This window comes from Phalacrocorax aristotelis, chromosome 13 (assembly GCF_949628215.1).
Source record: "Phalacrocorax aristotelis chromosome 13, bGulAri2.1, whole genome shotgun sequence".
Lineage (NCBI taxonomy): Eukaryota > Metazoa > Chordata > Aves > Suliformes > Phalacrocoracidae > Phalacrocorax > Phalacrocorax aristotelis.
Genome location: NC_134288.1, coordinates 16830624 through 16846614, shown reverse-complemented (window position 1 = coordinate 16846614; position 15991 = coordinate 16830624).

Here is a 15991-nt window from a genome sequence, read left to right as displayed (position 1 = left end):
CATTAGCTGCCAATGTGAATTGAAGAGAATATAACTTAAGAAGCAGAATTAGCTCTTAAATTCCAAGTCAATGAAATTTGCCCATAGGAGTGATAAAGGGAGTTTCTATGAAGTATTCAGTTATGTTTTCAAAAGTTAATTTTTCAAGAGACTTGTGAAGTGAGTCAGGGGGAAAAAAATAAAATCAGCATCTGATCAAGCTGACAGGCTATGCGGTTGTGCAAAGAGCAATATTTGGTTATCACTTATATGCCAAACACCACGATACCCTGTGCTTCACAATTATGAAAATTGGAACAGACACCAGCTCTACACAACACACTGGCAGCACCTGCCTCAAGTCAAGGACCATTTTTCTCAATAAAAGCTTCCTCTCCCTTTCCCCAAAAAGGGAACATTATCCCTAGCGTGAAGAAAGGAGGGAGGCTCGTCGCTTCTTGCGTGGGGACGCACCGCGACACACGGGGGGGCACCACTGGACGGAGCAGACAGCAGCGCGAGCGGGGCACGTTTCGGACACGGCAGCCAGAGCCCCCTTTCCTGGCAGGGCAACATCCCTGCACAAATTGCAGAGCTGCCCCTGGAGCGAGGACACTATCCCACGGCTGATCCCACCCAGCCCAGGGCTCCCACGTCAGCTGTACATTCCAGAGCAACCCCGAAACCTCTTCAGCTTGTACCTAACACGACGCAGCCCCATCTCCACGACGCCCGATAGCCGATTCCCATTTTCTAAGAGCTAGGCACGGAGAAGTCCTCTGCATACATGGGCTATCCATACCGCAAGCGATGTTACGAAGCAATTCACGATTCAGTCAGGTAGCAGCAGAATAAGGACAAGGCAGCATACAGCGGGCACTGTCAACATAAACACAAACAGACCCTCGGGCAGTTACCCTGCTAGGAGAGCACTAGAAGTCTGCATGACACCGAGAAACACCTGCAGCAACTGTTACTGGAGTCGCTCTGCGTCTTTCAGCAGCGAGCTGCAAGCTGGCGGATCGCACTGCGGGCCACAGAAGAATTCCTCTCCTTCAAATCAGCACTGAATCAGAGTTAGCCAACAACAGCAACACGGAGCCCATTTCCTGCACTGCAGAATCTGTTCAGCATGTAGTTAAATTTAAGCATTAAGCTTGTTTCGTTATACATAATGCTTCTTTCATTGATATTGGAACCATTTCTCTTCAAGTTAAAAACCACCCAATTAGAAACGCTTTGAAGAGACAAGTGCCAGCAAACAGAATAAAAGGGCACTGGGCATTTGGAAGCAGGAGCGAATGGCTCTCCCAAAACGCAGCCAAGCCAACGTGCCAAACTGAGGACAGACCTAACTAAGTAAAACTGTAAAAAGAATAACCTCAAGGTCTCCAGGACTGGCTACAGGAGAGTATTCAATACTTCATTTATTATGATACCATGCCAACCTGCAATGTATGGAAAGGCACAGACAAACCTGTGACGCCGATTTCTCTCCATAAATTACTGGCAAGGTATGATTTAAGTCAGAGTTGTAGATATTTTTTGTTAAAGCACTTTGACTACTATGAAGCACAATTCTACAGCTACCAAAAATATCGAGATATAAACCACTGCGTGGTTATTAAGCAAGCACAGATGAAAATCAAGGAGTCATTTATGTCCTCTTGGGCAAACCAGCTTCCCCAGCATAGCATCCGTACTGTCAATAGAGAGAAATCCCAGTGGTACCCTAGCCCTCATATTCCTCTTTAAGTGTTGTAAAACCCTCAGGATGCAGGAAAGAATAGAAAATGTGGGTTCTTCAAGTGTTACCTGTTGAAAGCACCACCTTCTTCTGAGGTCAAGTGATTTGAATGCATTAGATCCTCTAGTGACCTGAGCCCATAACAGCATCTACACTTACATGGTTATTAGTATGTGCTTGAAAAGGGATCAGGAAAAAGCTAACACTGACTGCATTACATGCTGTGTTCCCCTGCTAGAATAAGATTAAGGTCATTGGCAGGGCAGACCATGTATGTGTAAAGTTTACATTGCAGATATCTTCACTGGTTTGCTGAAGTGCTCATAATTTCAGGCACTCAAATACTCTTCAACTTTGCGAGTATAGAACATATGCAATTAATCAGAAAGCCATTACTAACAAAAAAATGGGTTTTGTAGGTGTATGAAATCCTGCATATCTTTTAGGATTTATAAAAGCCCACAGCTGAGTCTGCTATTTAAGACAAATAATAGCCAGGTTTTAAAATTAAGCAATCTGAATTTTTTGTTGCTATTTTGAAATCTCTCAGGGTGATTTTCCATGGTTTTAAATTCCTTACATGGCATCAAGCATAGCATGTGCGTATGTGCATATTAACCCGTTTTGTTCTTGGTTCTAGTTCTAAAGAACAAATATCGCTCTGAACAAAGCCCATCCTGAGCACTACCCTTCCACATGCAAACAAGGAAAGCCTCACTTTGCATCAGAAGTACCTCTAACTAAGCAATGCTAAGCCTTGCTTTTCTGCTTTGAAAGCTAGCAGTTTTAGCAGTTAGTCCTTCTAAATGACGCCAGTCACAGCGTTCAATGTATAAAGTCTAGATTATAAAATTTGTTTGTAACCAGAGCCTCTGTTCTGTGCTCCTGGAAATGCTCCCTCCGCAGCGGAACGGACTCCCAGTAACGCCCCGGTGGCACGGGTAGGGTTACCCGTGATTTAGTGGGCTGCACTGTGCTCCTGGTTAGTAGGCGTTTGAGATGTAAACCTAAAGAATCCAAGCACTCAGCATAGCCAAAGCTCCCGTTTTAGTTGTTGAAAGGGTAGCCGTGTTAACCAGAGTATCCTGGACAGATTCCAGCAGAGGTAACTGCATTCTGTTTCTGCAAATTCTCCCTCCATTTCCAATTAAGAAAAGTATTCATCATTTTTGTCTTTCTGCTGCTCCCGTGATAGGGGTGAACAAAGGCAGCAGTTGACACTGATCAACTTTTTGACACACAGGTGGAAAAATGGGCTTGCTAAGTAGGTAATGGTGAATATTAACATTTTAGGTGGCGACCCCTGCCCGGTTCACTCGGGGACAAGCGGTACCGTGCCATGAACTACAGGAACCATTCTCAGTATAAGGCAGGGAGAATCAGAGACTCAGCCCAAGTACTGGGGCTGCACCACTAAAAGCTCTGAGTGCATCGTGCCATAAAGAACTAGGTAGCATTAACGATCCAGGAAAACTCCTCTTCTTTCTCCCTCCAGTTCCAGGTAACGTGTCTACCTTACCACGGTAGGAGCTCAGAGAGGGACTACCACTAACCAAGAGAAGAACAGACTCAGCCCCCAGATCTGTGAGCTTGCCGGGATGAGTGGCTCGATAAACCTTTTAAGTCCCTGCACACCCTGTGTAATCAATGACACTAAAGTGAGTCGTTGGCTTCCAGTGGATGCACCAAAGACCAAGCAAACTACCACATCCACACAGAGAGACTTTGCTCCGGCATTTCTGCCCAGCTGGGAACTTCAGCCAAGTAGGTGCTTTGGAGTCGCTCTTGACCAACAGGTTTCATCTCACAAAAATGCTTCTGGGCAAATTATATGCTGGAATACACTTAACAGCATCATCTCTTATGGTCCAAAGGGTCCTAAAGAAGAGCTATAGGAAAGGAGGAATAACACATATGCAGGCAGACTGATGTTTCTGCACACAGAAGGACATTTCTTAGTATTATTTTTATGTGAATGACCAAAACGGAGCTGTTTGGAAAAAATCCCATGCAACTTTTTTCTGGCTTTCCTGACCCTGCCCTTCTCTTATTGGTATAATATTTATGATCTTGTGCATCTTAATTCTTCCATTGAGAGTCTTATGCCGATTCACAGACCAGGTGCTGTGTAGGTGGGTGTTGTGTGGGTTTCCCCTCTGCTCAGATGCCTGAACTAGAAGAGCTAAGCATCATGTTCAGCCAGGCCTGAACACCCTTTGAGCCAAGATTAACAATCTGTGCCAAACTATGGAGGCAGCCTGGGATCAAAACACCTTTTTAAAACTTTTGTTAATATCTAGTTATATAAATAGTACAAATCTGTCCATAAAAAAAAAAAAATCCCTTAATCACTTTTGCAGTCAGGAAAACTTACACGTCGTTTGTCAGAGCGTCACTGAACAGTAGATGCCCATCCTGGATCTCATAGTAATTCATGATTACTTGGCTCCATTGATTTCAAAGGCAGGCATCAGAAAGCCCATCAAGAGAAAAAAACAAACTGTATTTTTGGCACTTCCTTAAGAACTCGTTTGTGAGCTAGGAATACTTGCTCTTCTCACCAAATGTCAAAGGTTGATCTGCACTGTGGTTTTTGTTCTAGTTTATTAATTATCCAATCTCAGCAGCCTGCTAGGACCTCCCTCCTAAGAGAGGCACTTCCTCACAGTACCGGTGTATTTCCCAGCACTCTCGGGAGCCTTCCTCAGCTTTGTGGCAGGGGAAAGACACCTACATTTAGCATCTGGACTGGATGCTAACACTCCAGACGCCACCAAAGCCCCTGTTTGCCTCTCCACTGTCAATCCTCATGGGCTGTCAGTCAGTCAGTCTCTTTTACTGAGTCTTTGGTAAAAACAAATACAAAAACCAATGTAAAATTCAAATACGACTGGGAAGTATATTTGGTATTAGATTGCCTTGAAACCTACTGCAGCTTTTTGCAAAACTATATCCGTGTTCTCCCAAGTTCTTGGGCACATCTGGAGTTTCACAGTTTGGGATCAAACCAGATGACAGCAGTCTGTCAAAAGACAGCCAGAAGCCCATCAAAAAGATATGCAAAAGAATTAAATGAAGAAAACTCTTTTGAACCTAAAATAGAATTTTCTGTGACACAGAAATAGTTCTTTTTCCAAACTTCCTTTCATGGAAAGGACAGAAAGTTAATTCTTTCTGTCTGAAAACAACACATTGGCTTTACTGATGACAGTCTTTAGAAATAGAAAGGCAAGAACATTCACTGCTAGCTGCAAGATCATTTTACACACGTGAAAGCAGCGTTCGTCTTGCGCGTGGTGGGGACACAGGACTGAAACCACACCAGTATTCGCGGTCACCTTTGGCGGACCCAGTTCTGACCCAAAAGGTTTACATCTCAGGTACAGAAAAATCTTAATTAACTCAAAACACTGTTTCGGACTGAAGAGCCGGCTCAGCTTGCTCAGGAAGGGCTTCTGGCTTGTTTGGAGAGATGGTGGTTCAGAGCATTGTACTCGGCCCTAGAAATTTAATTGTACCTAAATTAAGACTGAAAACTGATCAGGTTGGATTAAAGCCTAGCGGGATTCTGGAACAGAGATTTCTCGCTCTCTCCTTCGCTAATATTTTTCCAAACTCCTTTTTGGCAATCCTTTCACTTTTGCACCCAGTTTTCCCTGTAAATGAGCAGTGAAATTCCAAGGGACTCTATCAGGAGTTAAAATCACTCGGTATATATTTGCCAGCGCATGCAGTGTTTATTTTTAAACAGTGCCAAAAGTGTTTATAGATAGAAACAACAGGACAACCCATAATTAAATAACTGTTTCTGCTACATCTGCTATTTAGCAACTTGAAGGAAAATAATTTCCCAACAACAAATAGGAATGGTCAAGAAAGCTCTCAAGTTTGGGCCCATTATTACCATATAAAACAACATATTAGTTGCTTAGCTACCAATCATAAAAGAAGCCCAATTAAAAATGAAAGAATCTTAACTAGCTGCATGGAATATAAAAGTGAAAAGTTAAAAGCTGTCAGGTGGTTAGTGGAGAGAATACTGAGAAGTGATTGACAAACTGGGCTTGCTTTGCTTCAAATTTGGCTTTGATTCAATAAATGATTGACACACTGATGTCGTCTGAAATAGCAGATTGTGCTTTGGAGAGGCTATTTAGCAGCCCATTGATTGACAGGTTACTAAAATTGTCCCATGGACAGAGGTAACCAAACAGAGCTATATTTTGACAGGTGGGTTGGTTTTTTTTTTTTCACCTGTATTTACTATACAGTTTATATTAAAAGCAGAAGTAGAGAAAGGCCCATAAAAGTGTCATTCAATTTCCATGAAAATTGCTTGATGTCTCCTTTTGTAATATTGTTCCACAAAACTCGAGTTCCATTCCCCCACTAAGTATCCTGCTTTTTATGGAAGGCTCTTGATGCCAAACGGAACAGCCTCAGACATCTTTTTCAGACGAGGAGACGTACCGGGAGCGCGAAAGCGTTTGCCCGTTCGCGCGCCGAGCGCCCTCACCTTCACGAGGCAGCAGCGGGCGACCGAACACGTTTCCTAAGCGGGAGCAGGTAACGAGGCTCCTCTCGAGGGGGACGAGGTGACACCCTAACGCTTGGTCTCCCCAGTCCCCATGAGCTGGGGGGGGGGGTGGACCAGCACCTGCATTTGAGATGTACCACCCCAAGTGAGGCTGAGGGTTTGTAAGAACTCATTTACCGTCCTCTGAAACAGGTGTGAGGGAACACACTGTGACCCAAGGCATTTTGCCCCTGGTGACACAGGTGCTTCAGAAATGCCTGATGATGCAGGAACAGAGAAAAACGTATTCTGACCAGTGATAGACATTTAAAAACTCCCAGCATTTTTTTTTTAATTAAAGGGCAGCACACAGCATTCTTCTTAAGTAAGCATAAATACAGCTATTCCTCTCCAGTGTCCGCCTCCAGACTCCAAAAGACTAGGTTTATTTTCACTCTTATTTTTGACACTTTGAATACAAACCCAGTTGTTGAGCAATAGGTCTTTCTTCTTCCCAAACACCCTCCTTTCCATTCCTAAGTTTCCAGCTAGGAGGGATGTTGCCTACCTTGTCTCTCAGTTTTTACACTTAACGTTTCAGACTTTCACAAAACTTTCATTCTGAGCCGCTTCTTTCGTAACTCTCAGCCTTTTCTACAGCTTGCTCTTTGCTTCCCACCATCAGCCTCTCAATTGCCTGCGATTCACTGATAAAACTCCGCTTTCTTTAAGCTAAAGAAGTTAGCACGTTGGCTGCAGACAAGGCACGAAGGATGGGCACCTACGCTGGGCGCAGGCACCGGAGCCTGCGGCTACGCTCTCCCCCGAGGGAGACAAAACCAGAGACTCTTTCCTTCGGAGAACCTCCTTCCCGGCACATGTTCAAACAGGCCTGCGCTGGAAACGCACAAAAAAAATCTCCCCAAGAACCTCTTACCTGAGGGAGGCTCGCACCGAGCGGGGCAAGACAGGCTCTGCAGCGGCAGGGGGGCTCCAGCCCCCGCAGCCGCCCCGAGGCGCGGCGGTGCGGGGCAGGGCAGCTGCGGAGCTCCCCCAGCTGCGGCTCGGCAGGGCAGTTCCCAGCGCCGACTGGGAACACCTGGAGAAGAGCCGGCGAGTCCCACCCAGAAATGCCAGCTCAGTCCTCCCGGCCCGGTGTGCACACGCTTTCACTGACTTTTGGAAATTTTTATAAGTCCTTCTGTAGGAAAAAAAAAATATCAATTTTTTTTGCTTTCCTTCAGTTTTTCATCTGGAATTGCTGCTTTTTGCTGTACGAAAACTTTGTCCCTTATATCAATAAGAGGTTTGTTTTATTACAGTTATCTTTCAATTAAAATAATATTAAGCATTTTGTCCCTTTTAGTGGCTTCAGCATTTCAGTTAAACTTCCTCTGCGCTATTTATTAAACACATGTGCCTGGTATGTGTAAACTGTGTTTGTTCGTTTACCTTTCCTCAACATTAAAAACAAATCCCAGTCTGGCTCAGTGGGTGACACTGTTTACTACAAGTGGCAACACAGACGATTACAGGTTCTTAATAAAAGTATTTAGCACCTCACCTTTCCCCCAGCCATTACCAGAGGCAGGATACCAGAGGCTTGAGGGAGTACCAAGATCATTTTAGCCCCCAAAATATCAGATATATCAATTTTTCTAATTGCTGGCATAATTTTTTTCTCTAACTGTAAAGGATAATAACAAATAATCATACCAATACAAGAAAGAATAGCCTTACGGTGCACAAACAATTCATTAATGGCATAGCAGATAGCATCCCTCCCAATACCATGGTGACTGGGTGCTTTATAATGAAATTATCTAGATAGATAGGGGTATTTGCACACTTTGTCAAATCGACACCGCTGTAGCCATTTTTAAAAGCAACTTTAGTCCCAAACATCTATGCCTTCGCCTTGCTCCCTGCTCGGGGCAGGCAGCTTCTAGCCCAAAGTTTCCTGGAGATGTTTATCTGTTTTTGTCAGCCATGTAATATACTTTCCACGGTTTATCTGCTCTCTGTATTTGGATGGCTACTCAATCTTTAAAAGGAAGGGAGAAATACAGTGCCAACGACATCCCAATATTTACTTACCTGTCTTTGTAAGTGGCAAGGCCTTCCTAGGCGTGAATTTCACGCGGGCGCAGGGTTCTCCGCAGGAACGGACCAAATGCGGCCCTTGTGCGTCTCATTGCCCGCCTTCCCAGTCACAGCAGCGCACAGCCAATTTATGATTCGCTGGAGAAAAAACCCTGATATCACCTTCAAACTTCTGCTCTGCAGGAAGGTATTCAGCAGTTACGCAGGCATTGCATAAAACGTGTCCATTTTAGAATTTCAACGTCCACCGAATTGTTTTTGAAAATCTATTAAAACATATTTTTCAATGATATACGATATTTTAGGGAAAATGTTTTGGAAGAACACTGCCTTCTGGATGTTGCTTTTTCACCCTAAAAATGGCAGTTCTCAGTGTTTCTTTTTTTTTTTTAAGTTATGTCTTTTTCCAAGGACTCTTCTGAGACTACAGTCCATTTCCTGCCCAGTTCCAGCTGACTGTTATTATTTTAAAAAATTCTACGGATGTTGTTATTTTTTTAGAAAAGCAAATAAATCCACTAGTCCAATGTGCCTGCTGATTAGGGACTTAACTCAAAAATCCACTGCAGAAAATAGGAGGTTTGTGGATTGCAGTATGAACCGCTTTTAGATCAAACCAATTCAATTAGCTGCTTTTGCTGTTTCGGTTGGGCAACGGTATTACAGTGTTGCTGGGCTCATTTCAGAAAAAAAGTGGTGTGTTTATTGTTGTGGTTTTTTAGTTGTGTGGTTTTTTTTATTTTTTTTTTTAACTGGAGATTTGTTGTGATTTAAAGAAGGAAAACTCGGTTCCTAAAATGAGAGCTTCCAGGCTGTTTCAGTCTGCAGTAGGTTTGCAAGACTGAATTATAAATTCTGGAAATAGGATGTCATAGTTAAAAAATGCATGGTGAGCCTTATGTATAGCTCTGAATGAGATCTTATGTGATATTTTAGCTGATGACATTGTGATGGAAGATGAACCACAGATGTGGCCGGAGAAGGTAGCTGCAGCCAGAGCTGTGCAAACCATTGCACTGTTTTAAATTCTCGTTACTTGGCCACAAAAGATTATTTTTTGCAGTTAGATGGGAGTTCAAACTCAAATGCCTTTTTTTGCAGCCAAAGGGTGAGTCCTTTAGCTGAAGATTAGAAGGCTAGGGGCTCTGGAAATGCTGCCTGCTGTTACTCACAGTATAAATTATTAGTGATAGCAGGATTTCATCCCAGGAGGTGAAATTTAACCTTCCTTAGCACCCCACCAAACCGGAGTAACCGAACTACGTGCAGAGAAATATGCCTGAAAGGGGGAAAATGGATTTTGCCCCAGTGCTGCTGTTCTACCCAGCAGGGATAAAGACTCTTGTATAGCATGGCAAGGAATATTTCTACAAAAAACCCAAATATATATTCTATAAACAAATAAGTATTTGTCTTAATGTGAAAAACATGCAGAAAAGAGTGCCTTACAGTGACCACGAACACAGAGGGAAAAATTATAAAGAGAAAGTCACAAAATTAGATACAACTAGAAAGGAACACCATAAGAAAAAAGTGTTCGGTAAGTGCCTTCTCTATGCAGGAGAAGTCCTAGGAAAGATTACATCTGTCACCCAGGAAAGAGAGAAAGCTTTTGACAGATCACCCTAAGAAAGCCTTTTTTTGCTTTCATCTTCGCTATGGGAATCAGTTGTGATCAGATTGCAAACAAAATCAAGCCCAGTGTCAGAATAGTGGGAGCTCTGGCTACAGCAAGAAGAATTTCAAGAGCACTTAGGAAGCACATAGATACGGTCAGGCCACTAAACTCATCTTAGAAGAACTTCAGAACTACCAGTGATCATCCCTGAATACCTGTGGAAGACCAACGGTTTCGAGAAGACTCAGACCAGCGCGAACACAGCGGCTATCTTTAAGACAGCAGGGTGGGAAGACACCATCGGCTCATCTTACCTTCTGTCCATATGAAAGTACTGGAGCAAAATAACCAAACTAGCCAAAAGAGCCTAGAATATGGTTTTTGAAGATGAACAACAGAAAACACGTATTTATTCAGGACAAAACTATGTCAAACCTACCTAATCTCGTTCCATGAGAGTGTGACAGAGCTCGTGGACAGGGAAGTCATAGATCTTGATTTCCATAAGCTTCTAACACTGTCTCACATTAAGTGAGCTACGGGATATCCTCCAGATGACGTTACTGCAGGGGAAGAGGTTGGAAAATCACATTCAAAAATTATACCTTTGTGGCCCGTTGTCAGGCTGGATTAATGTCCAGAGCGGGTCCTGGGCCCAGCAATATCCAATACTTTTATTAATGTCTTAGAAGGTGGAACAGAAAATACTTTGCGTGATATCTGCAGATGGTACCAAGCTAGGGGGAACGGCAACAGCCTTTGAAGACAGCATTATAATACAGAATGATCTTGACAAATTACAGAAACAGTCTGAAAAAATAGGATGCAGTTCAAGATGAATCAGTGCAAAGTTGTCACTGATGCATAATCAGCTGTTCAAATATAGGATGGGGACAACTGATTACAAAGCAGTTCTGCGAGAATGCATCTGGGGTTACAGTGAATCAGAAGCTGTACGTGAGTCAACAGTGTCATGCTGTTGCAAAAAGGGCATATGTCAAACTGGGACATATAAACAGGAGTGTCATATGTTAGACATGTGAAGTAATCCCACTCGGTGCTGGGAAGGTTTCAAACGCAATACAGCATCCAGTTTTTGGCGCTGCACATCGAAACATATGTTGTCCAGCCACAGAACAATGGAAATCGTGCCAGGTCCAGAAAACATGACCTACAAGGAGTGACTGAAGAAACTGGGGTTCTTTGGTGATCCACTGTAATAAGTCTTCACATATATTAAAAATTGCTGCAAAGAGGAAGGAAATAAACTGTTCTCCACAAAAAGGAACTGAGGAGTTTCCAAAAAGTGTTCACCAGAAGGAAAATTTTCTAAAGATAAGGCTGCTGGAATAGGTTGCCCAGAGGAATTGTTGAGTCTGCATCGTATTGGTCAGGTGTGCCTGAAGAGTGACACGGGTGTAGTTAATCCTGTGGTGGGCAGAGAGGGCTGCACCGGGCAGCTTACGAAGGTACTCTCCTTTCTGAGAGGCATCCCCAGCCTGCCTGCCAAGTTGATTCTTTCAAAATTGTTGTAATCCCAATTTTATTTTTTTATAAATCATTTTTTTCCCCATTAATTTTGAATAAGAAGGAGGTAAACATTGAAGCTGATGATGTCTTTAGCTGGCAATAATACTACATATCGAAAATTTTTCATTGATCAAACCCAGATAATTTCCAGCTTTTTTTTTGTTTGTAGAACTTGTCCAGATTTCCACTTTTTCTTTCTCTAAAGTGGTAGGCAAAGCGGGAAGGGACAGCAACTCCGAGATGAATTTCATTCAGGATGAGTTATGTATGTATGAGGTATGAGTATAGATGTACCCACATCCATGTAACTTCTAGGGAAAAAAAAAAGAAGGAAAGCATCCACCCAAACCGCCCCCCCGTGCATTTAATTATCAGCATGGCAGCCACAGAAAGACAGACAGACAAAAAAATAAGTGAGACACAGCACTTCAGGTAACACAGCTGAGTTCATTGTGACTGCTCACGACGGGAACTGTTATCGCAGTCAAGTGCACGAAGTGTATTTGGCCCCTTATTGTGCACAAAAACGTCTGTTCCCTTTACAATAATGCAACCCAAACCACAAACATTTTATTTTGAAAAATCAAAGCGACCCCCCCCCCCCCCCCCCCCCAGGCTATAGCAACAGAGGATTTTCGCTATCCCAGGTCACACTATTGTTCCATGTAACCTGCACCTAAACAAGAAATTGGAAAACCTACAAGAACACACCTAGTTGATTGTATATTGCAATATTTGGGGGGAAAAAATTCCTTCCGGATCCCAGTGGGGAATTCAGCTCATGCCCTGAAGCATGAGATTTGATTACTCTTTTTTGAACATGCATAACTGCCATTGCTATTACTGGTCATAACATTTTGTCAGGAAAGAGAAATATTATTCTGCAATGTAATAAAAATAGATAAAATTCAATATAGCTTCAGAATCATTTGCTACATTTCCAAAGTAAACATTAAGCACCCATCAAGATTATTCCATTGGATAAGCCAAGGAAGCCTCCAGTGCTATCTGTTCATTTTATTATCTCTAATTTTCAAGTGTGCAAAAATGCTTTCAGTAAATATTATGGGTTCTTCCTGTGCTAAGAGAGATGCTAAATGACCTTCACCAACTTAGTTATAAATAACAGAAGCGGGGAGCACACAAATGCTGGATAGTTTCAGCCCTATTCAAACCTATCAGCGAATTCTGACCAGTGGATAAAAATGGACACCAGATTCTGCTTGCTTTCTTTCCCTTTCTTCATAATCCCACCCCAGTTCCCTCTTGAAAGGCATTCTGTTCTGTCAGCCATAATGGCATCTGCTGGTGGAGACAGGAAGCCATAAATCTGGAGGGTTCCTCTCGACCAAGCCTTGTTAATGCTCCCATTTTTCACCGAGGATAGGGTGCCATCTCACTAGTGCTCTACTCAGAAGCCCATCTTCTCAATTTCCCCTTCCCAAAGGAGTAACCATTTAAAAACAGTGGCTTTCTCATCTTGCATGTTGAGGCTGAAAACGCCACTGATACAAATACCATACCCAGTGTGTAGCATTTGGATTTGAGCCATGACTCTGGAGAACAATAGCTGCTACTCGCCGATCCCAGGCTACGCTGAACCGCTGCCTTGCTCTCATCTAGAGCTTGTATCTTTGCATCTTGCACAAAAGCAGCAGATCCCGGATGGAGAGGGTAAAGTCTGAGGGGACTCTGTCACCTGCCCCCCCCGCCCCGCAACGCCTGCCAGGGTCCCAACGCGTTACGCCGTGTCCCACGGCCGGGGACAACTGGTAATAAAAACATCACGGTGTTAAAACAGCATTTAATAGACAATTCTTCATAATAAACGAACCATCCTACTCATAGGTGCTGCATCTTTCGGCGCGGGGGGAGAGGAAATACAAAACCAGCCAGAAGTATCTCCGTTTTTAATGATTTGGGAACCGGGACAGAGAAGTTGAAGGGCTCAAAATTGCAAATTAAGGCAAGATGAGACGTGGAAAGAAAGCCCTAGTTTGCCACGCTGCCCCTGAGCTACCTGACCCAGGTCCAGTGCCGCACTAGCAGATCGGATAGCGTGTCCCTTCTTCTCACCCCCGCGCTGGGGCGGTCGCCCCGATGCTGTGGGTGCCGTGGCCCCTCTTGGCGCCGCGTTTACACCTGCCCGTATCGGAGGCAAAGCAGAAATCCCCCGGCGTGCACCGACAGGAGTTTACACGTGCTGCACACAGGTATAAGATCTGGGCAATTCCGACTGATTCAAGCAGAGCTGTTCACTTCTGAGTGAGTTATGCTCAGCAGAAGTGGAAAAATGAGTATTTTATAGTAGTGGTATCCTATTTTATCTTTCAAACTAAGCATTTGCTTGCATCAATAAATACTTTCAAATTGCTTATGAAAAATCGCTAGGGTTTGTACAGGGGAAGGCTATCAAATAATTTAAGCAAAATCAGTTAGGTGGACACTTTGATAAACACAATCTCCTATTAGGCTGCTAAATATAAAGGTCACTCAGGGGTCTCCCAGTAGACACTCATTCCCCGCCGGAGCCGCGGGACTGCGTTTGCAGGTCGCCAGTGACACTGGCTCTAACGCAGTGGGTCTTGCTGGTGCTCTGTAACAGAGCCCGATCTAACAGGTTGGGTTTAGAGGGGTGCAAATTATTCCTGTTAAATCCAACAGTTTCATTAGAAAGATACAAATGCCAAAATACAGAAAAAAGTATCTAAGAACTCAGTTCCATAGCGAACCCTGGGATTAGGCTATGGGGTATTGCAAACCCCACTTTTAAGAGGTCTTATACAAATTATAGGTGAACGCGTAGAAGTTAGCCCATCCTCTCAGCCCCAAGTCCCTTTTGAACCCTCAAGGTGTTGACAGTAGCTGTGGGAAAAACCCCGAAACGACTGAACGGGGCAGGGGAAGCTACCTCCGTGTGTCTCAGGGAGCAAAACCGTTGCAAGCCGCAGCGTCACCCGCCCCTCCTCGGCCTGGCAGCCTGCTGGGCTCCCTGAAAGGGCGAGGAACTCGCTGCGGTCGGCCAGGACGGAGACCTGGCTCGTCGTGAGCAATGACGGACATACCCGCTTCCCCGAAACCCGGGTGCCGGGGGAAGCGGGAGAGCAGAGGGGGCTTGAGCACGACATACCGCCGCTGCTGGAGGGGCAGGGCTTTCTGGCTACCCGAGGGCCTGGCGTGATGCCTCGGGTTCCACCTGAACTTCACCAAACTTTGCGTTTATGTCCGAGCGGGCTGACCCCCCCCCCGCTGCTCCGCGGGGATAACCCTCGGGGTGAGGAAGAAGATGATGGGAGACGAAGGTCCCCGGTTCCCCCAGCCCCGAACACCCCGCAGGCATTTACACCTGCAGAAGCACGGGGTGCACGCCCCAGCAGCCGCAGCCCCCCGCGGGGGAATTGCCTTAAAACACCGTTATTCTAGTGAAAAAGCCATCAGATGAAACAGGGCTGGGGACGAGCCGCCCCCCCCCCCTCCCGCCCCCGGGGCCGCAGCGCCCTCCGTCGGGAGACGGGCTCTCTGGGGTGGTCACGGGGATATGTGGGGTGGTCTCGCGTGGGGGGTGATGTGCGGGGGGCGGGTTTGGGGTGAGCGGGACGTTGGGGGGGTGGGTTTGGGGTCAGCGGGGTGTTGGGGGTGAGCGGGGGGGTTGGGCGCGTGGTTTGGGGGTGAGCGGGGGGTTGGGAGTGTGGGTTTGGGGTGAGCGGGGGGGTTGGGCGGGTGGTTTGGGGTGAGCGGGGAGGTTGGAGGGGTTGGTTTGGGGGGTGGATTTGGGGTGAGCGGGGGATTGGTGGGGTTTGGGGAGTGGGTTTGTCGTGAGCAGAGAGGTTGGGGGTGTGGGTTTGGGGTAAGTGGGGGGTTGGGGGGTGGTTTTGGGCTGAGCGGGGGGGTTGGGAGGGTGGGTTTGGGGGTGGGTTTGGGGTGAGCAGAGAGGTTGGGGGGTGTGGGGTTTGGGGTGAGTGGGGGGTTGGGGGGTGGTTTTGGGGTGAGCGGGGGGTTGGGAGCGTGGGTTTGGGTGTGGGTTTGGGGTGAGCAGAGAGGTTGGGGGTGTGGGTTTGGGGTGAGTGGGGGGTTGGGGGGTGGTTTTGGGGTGAGCGGGGGGGTTGGGAGCGTGGGTTTGGGTGTGGGTTTGGGGTGAGCAGAGAGGTTGGGGGTGTGGGTTTGGGGTGAGTGGGGGGTTGGGGGGTGGTTTTGGGGTGAGCGGGGGGGTTGGGAGGGTGGGTTTGGGGTGAGCGGGGGGATTGGGAGGGTGGGTTTGGGGGTGGGTTTGGGGTGAGCAGAGAGGTTGGGGGTGTGGGTTTGGGGTTAGCGGGAGGGCTGTGGGGGTGGGTTTGGTGTGAGCGGGGGGTGGGGGGGGCGGCTTTGGGGGGTGGGCGGCGGGGCGGGGGCGGGGGGCGGGCACGCGTGGGGTGGTCCCGGCGGGTGGGGCGGCGGGCGGCCCAGGTGCCGGCGGGCCCTGTCTCTTTAATAAACTGCTCTGCCGCCCGTCTGCGCGGAG